The following is a 7,026-nucleotide window of genomic DNA, read 5'->3' on the forward strand; positions in this document are numbered from 1 at the left end:
TTTAAGTGGCAATGTGCTTCGATTGAATTCCATCAGTCTTTAGACCTTAAGTCTTTCAAGGTTGACATGTTGACACCTGAATGATTCGAGAATTATCACTTTTCAGATCTAGAATGCACATTTCTCCACCATCTTATTGCCAGTGGACTGCACTTACCTGATGTGTGCCCAGGTMTCTGCATAAGGGAAACTTCACCCTGTAGCCTCCATAACTCCATAATGTAATTATTTGACACACGAGTCAAGGCATCTTCATGACGTCAGAAATATTTTTGGCTCCTTTCTAATCATATAGCAATGCTTCACTCTGGATAAAAACAAATTCAACACATTGAAAAGTATTAAACTGTGTGGGTGTGTTTGGGCATGCAGGTTCTCCACTGCTGGCACTTTGATTGTGAGGACATGTCAGGCCAGGTGTTGCACAGTTGTTTTTCTGCAGCAAGTTCCTCTTTGCCCATTTTTGGTCGTGTGTGTGCGTGGGTGTTCCTATGTGTGATAGCTACAGTGAGCTCCAAAACTATTGGGACAGTGGTTTTGGCTCTGTACTCCAGCACTTTGGATTTGAAATTATACAATGTCTATGAGGTTAAAGTGCAGACTGTTAGCTTTAATTTGAGGGTATTTTCATAATTTTCATTGAACCGTTTAGAAATTACAGCACTTTTTGTAGACAGCCCCCCCCCGTCCCCATTTAGGGGATCAGAATTGACAACCTCTGCATCATCAAAACAGTTGCTTTGTGAGGTATTAAAGTTCACAGTTAGCCCTTGTTATGTAAATGCCAGCTGAAGTACCAGTGGCCTGGAATTGGCCCCAAGTCAGAGCATTTCTGCCAGAGCCATGTCCCAGTGAGACATGGTACTGGCTTGTGTAGATGGAAACAGAAAATTCTGAGCCTTCTGGGTAAAACACCGGGGTAAATCGTAGATGGAACCTCGACATTAGGGAAACAATTAAGCATTTTAACAGTGGTAAACTTGCCTAGTATTGGACGCAAGTGTATCTTGTCCCCAAGCACAGTGAGGAAGATGGTTCGGGAAGCAAAGAAAAATCCAATGGTTGAATAACTTGTCTCCAAATCTATAATAAGAYGCCAACTCCATGCCAATAGGCTCTTTGGAAGGGTTATCAGAAAAACTTTATTGAGAGCAACCAACAAATAGGTGATTCCATGCCATGACAGCCTGCAAATATTTTTGGTACCTCAGATTGTTCTGGCAATTCTCACATAGAAACTTAATTGGGGGGAAGGATGTTTGACATGCTTTTTACTCCTTATAGTGTGCTCTAACATATGGAGTATGTCACTCTTAACCGCTAAGCTACCTGCCGCCCATGAACTATTGCTTGCTCTAGTGGCTACCCTCAACAGCTCAGGGAACCTGGGCACCTGGAACATGCTAATACTAAAGTCAACACTTGCTACAGTGGTCTGGAGGCCTGGAGTAACACACTAGTATCTGTGCCCCCCTCTCTGGCCAGGCAGAGCCCAGCCGTTGTGTCTGAAGGGCTGGGTGGGTCTGCCTTGGTGTCTGAAGACATAGTGAGGAGGACGTGGAGGGCCGCTTGGGCACTGGAGGATGCCACAAAGAAGCCGGTGGGTAGATCACCTGGTATGCGTGGCGATTTTGGGGGAAGGTAGGGGGAGGACAGGTTTCCCTGATGCCACTATCCTCATCTGAGGATGAACCGGAGTGGTAGTGAGAGTCACCCTCCACAGCGCTGGTCACCTTTTTGTCACATCCTCATCACCAAAGAAACTGACCACCGTGAAATCATGGTTCTTCTCTCCATACCTGCAGCACACCTCCCCTGGGTCCACCCACAGAGTGAGTTTTCTGGGCAGGCCAAGGTCCTTGTACTGAAACCCACTCTCCTGGCAGGCCTGCAGCAGCTCTGGATACTCCTCTGCAACCYGTTCAGCCGAATACACCTGAAGGCCTGTCCTTTGCTGKGGTTGTCAGGGTACCAATGCCCCCTGAACTTCTCCTTGACAACAGTCAACCACTCCACAAACATGTCCACTTTCTGGGTCTCCAACTTTTTTATCAGTCTCTTCAGGAAAAACACCACTGTTGCAATCATACTCCATTTTTCAGAACACACTGGATTACACAAGGAGTATCATGTACAGTTCATGGATTATAGGGTTTTACAGGAAGCATGTATAGGTCTAAAAAAGGCCTAACATGGCAACTTTCATCATGATAAAATAAAAAAGTGATACAAATGTAGAAAGCATGTCAAACATCCTTCCTTCCAATTACGTTCCTATGTGAGAATTGCCAGAACAATCTGAGATAACCTAAATATTTTCGGGCTGTCCTGGCGTGGAATCAATGATTGGTATTTATAATTCTGAAGTTGACGGGAAAGTGTGCGTATCTAGGCATACAACTCAGACCATGCGTACGGCACAACTTCTAGTGGTTGATCAATTCTATTGCAAGCAAATATTGTTATTTTGGGGGATGTTTTTTTTGGGGGGGAAGTGTTTGAAGCACAGGAATTCTAATAATGGTGGGCTAATAAAAACATTAAAATGTAGGCCTAATGATAAAACCGATGCATTTGATGTTGGTAAGGAGATCTCATAGTCGCATGTAGTCAAATAGATTTAGTTTACTTTAATTATATAGGTCGAAATYGTAATTATAACGTAATCATATGTCTCTCCTTTTCTGACATGACTGGTTTATTCCCGCTACACAAAAAATATTAGCCTAACATCGCTCATTCAATAGCCAAGCATAATCGAAGGTAAATAGACCGGTAGGTAGCCTATTTAAAATATTTCACAGTATGGGCAGTGCCGATTTTAGCTACAGTATACATATCTCCGTGCATGTTACATAATTWATGCATCAGCATACAATACATTTTTAGACTCGTTGTGCTGTGCTCACTTGAACAGGAACGTGGCGCGGCCGTCCTTCTGTGGGCAAATTTTGTCATCAAACTTTGTCATCAAAGTCTGGCGTTCTCTGGATTTATGGTGCTTTCAAGACAACTGGAAACTCTGGGGRAAAAAACAAGGTTGAATCATGACGTCAGTGATCTTCAGGTCAGAGGTCTAGAAAGAGGCCCGAGTTCCCGACTTGGAATTCCAAGTTGGATGACCGTTCAAAAAGTGTTTTCCCAGTGAATTCACTGAAGTCTGAGATATTCAGGTGTTTGAATGCGGCAGAAGTCATGCTGGATCCTTTTCTGGCCCATGGTTTTGAATGTTTATCCTTTTAAGCTTGGAAAGAGACCCTTAAACCCAGACATGGACCACACACCCACTCCACTGAATAGCAGGCTAGTGACTGCTTTGCAATGCTTGTAGTTAGCCACTGATTCCTTCCAAACCACTTACTGTTGAATTTGCGATTTCCAACTTGTTGTGTAATGTTTATGTACAATGGCCGAAGCTCATCGATACATTTTATCTATAAATTCTCTTCATATGACAAGGATTGAAAAGGATTTGCCAGTAGATTATCGACTTGATTCATGATTATGACTGCTTGTCTAGCTTGATAGCTAAGATTTTGAAAGCATGACGTTGACATGATCAGTCCAATCAAAGCTACAGTAGATATAACGTGATTTGACGTCATTTTATCTATGGCCAATGACCTTGAGCCTTCTTGGATGGGCACTTGTAATGTAACTCTATTGCAACACCCAGGGGGCTTGAATTTGAGCTCTCCCGATAGATTTTGTGGTGACGTAGTGTCTCCATTAGTTACAGAACACTGAGCCAATTACGGCGCAATTAGAGAACATTACCAACACCTACGCTCCGTATTTTCCACTGACTGCCTCTCCACCACAGAAAGCACTGAGTTAGGTTGAAACACCTGCATTTTGGAGTTGCCTTACTCAAGAAAGAGGCTTTATTAACTCAATTATATATTTTTGTTACTGTTTGCAAACTGATATGTGACACGTATTAATGCCAAAATAACATGCAAAACAGGCAACAACAATATATACAGTACCTTCGGATAGTATTCAGACCCCTTGACTTTTTTCCACTTTTTGTCACGTTACAGCCTTATTCTAAAATGTATAAAATAGTTTTTCCCCCTCATAAATCTACAAACAATATCCCATAATGACAAAGCAAAAACAGGTTTTGCGGCCACAGATGGTACAGGGAATGGCCCCTCCTCCGGTTGCCCTAAGTGCAGCACCTCCCAGCTCCATGGGCATCGGAGCGGAGGTGCTGGGGGATGGAACTGACAGGTCCCGATCCGGACGTCCGCGGGCAGTCAGGAGGTTGTCCAGCCGGATGGACAGGTCCACCAGCTGGTCCAATATGAGGGTGGTGTCTCTGCAGGCCAACTCCCGACGGACGTCCTCGCGCAGACTGCACCTGTAGTGATCGATCAGGGCCCTGTCGTTCCATCCCGCGCTGGCGGCCAGGGTCCGGATGTCCAGGCGAAATCCTGCGCGCTCCTCGTCCCCTGCCTCAGGTGGAACAGACTTTCACCCGCCACTCGACCCTCAGGTGGGTGGTCGAACACTGCCCAAAAACGGCGGGTGAACTCTGCGTAATGATCCAACTGGCCCACTCCAGGGCTTTGCCTGAGAGGCAGGAGACGAAGGAGGACACACTCTCACGCCCCGAAGGAGCCGGGTGGACGGTCGCCAGGTAGAGCTCCAGCTGTAGTAGAAAACCCTGTCATCCGGCAGCCGTCCCATCATACTCCCTCGGAAGCGCGAGTCGAATCCCGCTGGGACCAGGGGAAAGAGGGGTGGACAGTGGGACCTGTTGTAGTGGAACTGGTGGAGGCGCTGAAAAACCTCCTCCTCTCTCCAAACGATCCATCATCTGCAGCACGCGATCCATGGCAGTGCCCAGACGTTGCAACATGGTCGCGTGCTGCTGAACGCGCTCCTCCACTGGAACAGGCAGGGCGTCTGCTCCTGCTGACTCCATTCTTTAGGTGAGTGATTCTGTAATGGGTCCTAGGTGTAGCTGGTGTAGAGAGTCAGGCGCAGGACAGCAGATATGAGTAATCAAACGTACTTTACTCTAAATGTAAAATATACAAAGTAACAAATACACGCACACCATGACAGACCGAAAATACAAAATAAACAATCACTCACAAAAACCATGGGGGGGAACAGAGGGTTAAATAATGAACAAGAGATTGTGGGGATTGAAAAAAGGTGTGTGAAACAAAGACAAAACAAATGGAAAATGAAAGTGGATCGGCGGTAGCTAGAAAGCCGGTGACGTCGACTGCCGAACGCCGCCCGAACAAGGAGAGGGACCGACTTCGGCGGAAGTCGTGACAATATCCACAGTAAAATGAGTTGTTCTGAAAACTTTCCCCTCGTGTCCTCTGCTCCTTGATTAGTAATCTGACAGCACATGACCAGAAGAAGCAATGTTTTGGAATCCTATCCAATCTTTTAAAAATCTGTGGAAATTAAGGAAAGGGCATGGATAAAGGCCATTTCAGAGGATTGAGAGTCCTTTTTTTCTCTAGCCTGTCAGGCTGTTGCACTTTATTATCTAAATTAGGGGATAAGCAGATGTGGTCAGTGGTGGTCTAGCAGTTAGTAACACTGCCCCCCAGTGCACACATGTACCATGTTGGTGTGGGTACGAATCTTTGACACTGTCGTCTCCTGTCTTACCTGTCCCGCTTACTGACTGTCCTGTGTCCTACCAATGAAAGCTTGTGACAAATAACAGAGGAGTACAAAAAAATTGGTCACCCCACCAAATGTTTGCGTTAAACAGTTGAGGGATGGGTCCGGAGAAATGTAACCACTCTGATCTGGGATTTGGACAATGCATCATTTAAAGGTATTTTCAGATTGAGCCTACATTATGCTGCATTTCCGTGAATGTGGTCTTTGAGAACATGGGAACATTGGCTTTAAAACTTGCATTGCGGACAAAGTGCAATCGGATTGAATCCCGTCCCAGATAAGATATGCAGGGGCCATACTTGCGAACATTGAAACTATTTAAATTTAAACAGTTTCTCTGTCTCAAAATGCGCATCAGCCAATTGAAATAGTTGATTTACTTGCACGTGATAGAATGTTTACATGCACACTAATAATTCATTATTCAATGGATTTATTGCAGAAGGGCGATTGCAGCATTAGTAATGTAAACACCTTACTCGTAAGGTCATAATCGAAGTAAGCATACACTGATTAAAACACCTGGTTTTCTGAGCAATCTTTCGAATTATTAGGACATGTAAACAGCTTAATCGGCATTCCAGCGGTGTGTTTCATCTGCTGCATGTGCCAGCACCTTCAGCGCAAGCCTCCCTCTTATGCGCAAGTTCCATAAAAACTTAAAGTATGCATCTTAGAAATAGTTATATGTATGAACTCAGAATCAAATAGTCTTCATAAAAATAACATGGCCACTGTGGTAGAACAATTATCTGCATTTATCAAAAATCCCATCAGGTAGTCTGATTTCAGATGTGTCCATCTCTTATAGGATTGAGGTCAGGGCTTTGTGATGGCCACTCCAATACCTTGACTTTGTTGTCCTTAAGCCATTTTGCCACAACTTTGGAAGTATGCTTGGGGGTCATTGTCCATTTGAACACAAATTTGCGACCAAGCTTTAACTTCCTGACTGATGTCTTGAGATGTTGCTTCAATATATCCACATCATTTTCCTACCTCGTGATGCCATCTATTTTGTGAAGTGCACCAGTCCCTCCTGCAGCAAAGCACCCCACAACATGATTCTGCCGCCTCCGTGCTTCACGGTTGGGATGGTGTTCTTCGGCTTGTAAGCCTCCCCCTTTTCCTCCAAACATAACGATGGTCATTATGGCCAAACAGTTCTATTTTTGTTTCATCAGACCAGAGGACATTTCTCCAAAAAGTATGTCTTTGTCCCCATGTGCAGTTGCAAACGTAGTCTGCTTTTTTTATGGCAGTTTTGGAGCAGTGGCTTCTTCCTTGCTGAGCGGCCTTTCAGGTTATGTTGATATAGGACTCATTTTACTGTGGATATTGTCACGACTTCCGCCGAAGTCGGTC

General features: G+C 44.8%; 1 pseudogene; it reads right to left on the reverse strand.

Annotated features, from left to right (window-relative positions):
• Nucleotides 1-1,456: 1,456 nt before the first annotated feature.
• LOC139023220 (protein BTG3-like) lies at nt 1,457-2,088 on the reverse strand (annotated as a pseudogene).
• Between the last annotated feature and the right edge of the window lie 4,938 nt (nt 2,089-7,026).

This window comes from Salvelinus sp. IW2-2015, linkage group LG28, assembly GCF_002910315.2.
Source record: "Salvelinus sp. IW2-2015 linkage group LG28, ASM291031v2, whole genome shotgun sequence".
In the NCBI taxonomy this organism is placed as follows: Eukaryota; Metazoa; Chordata; class Actinopteri; order Salmoniformes; family Salmonidae; genus Salvelinus; species Salvelinus sp. IW2-2015.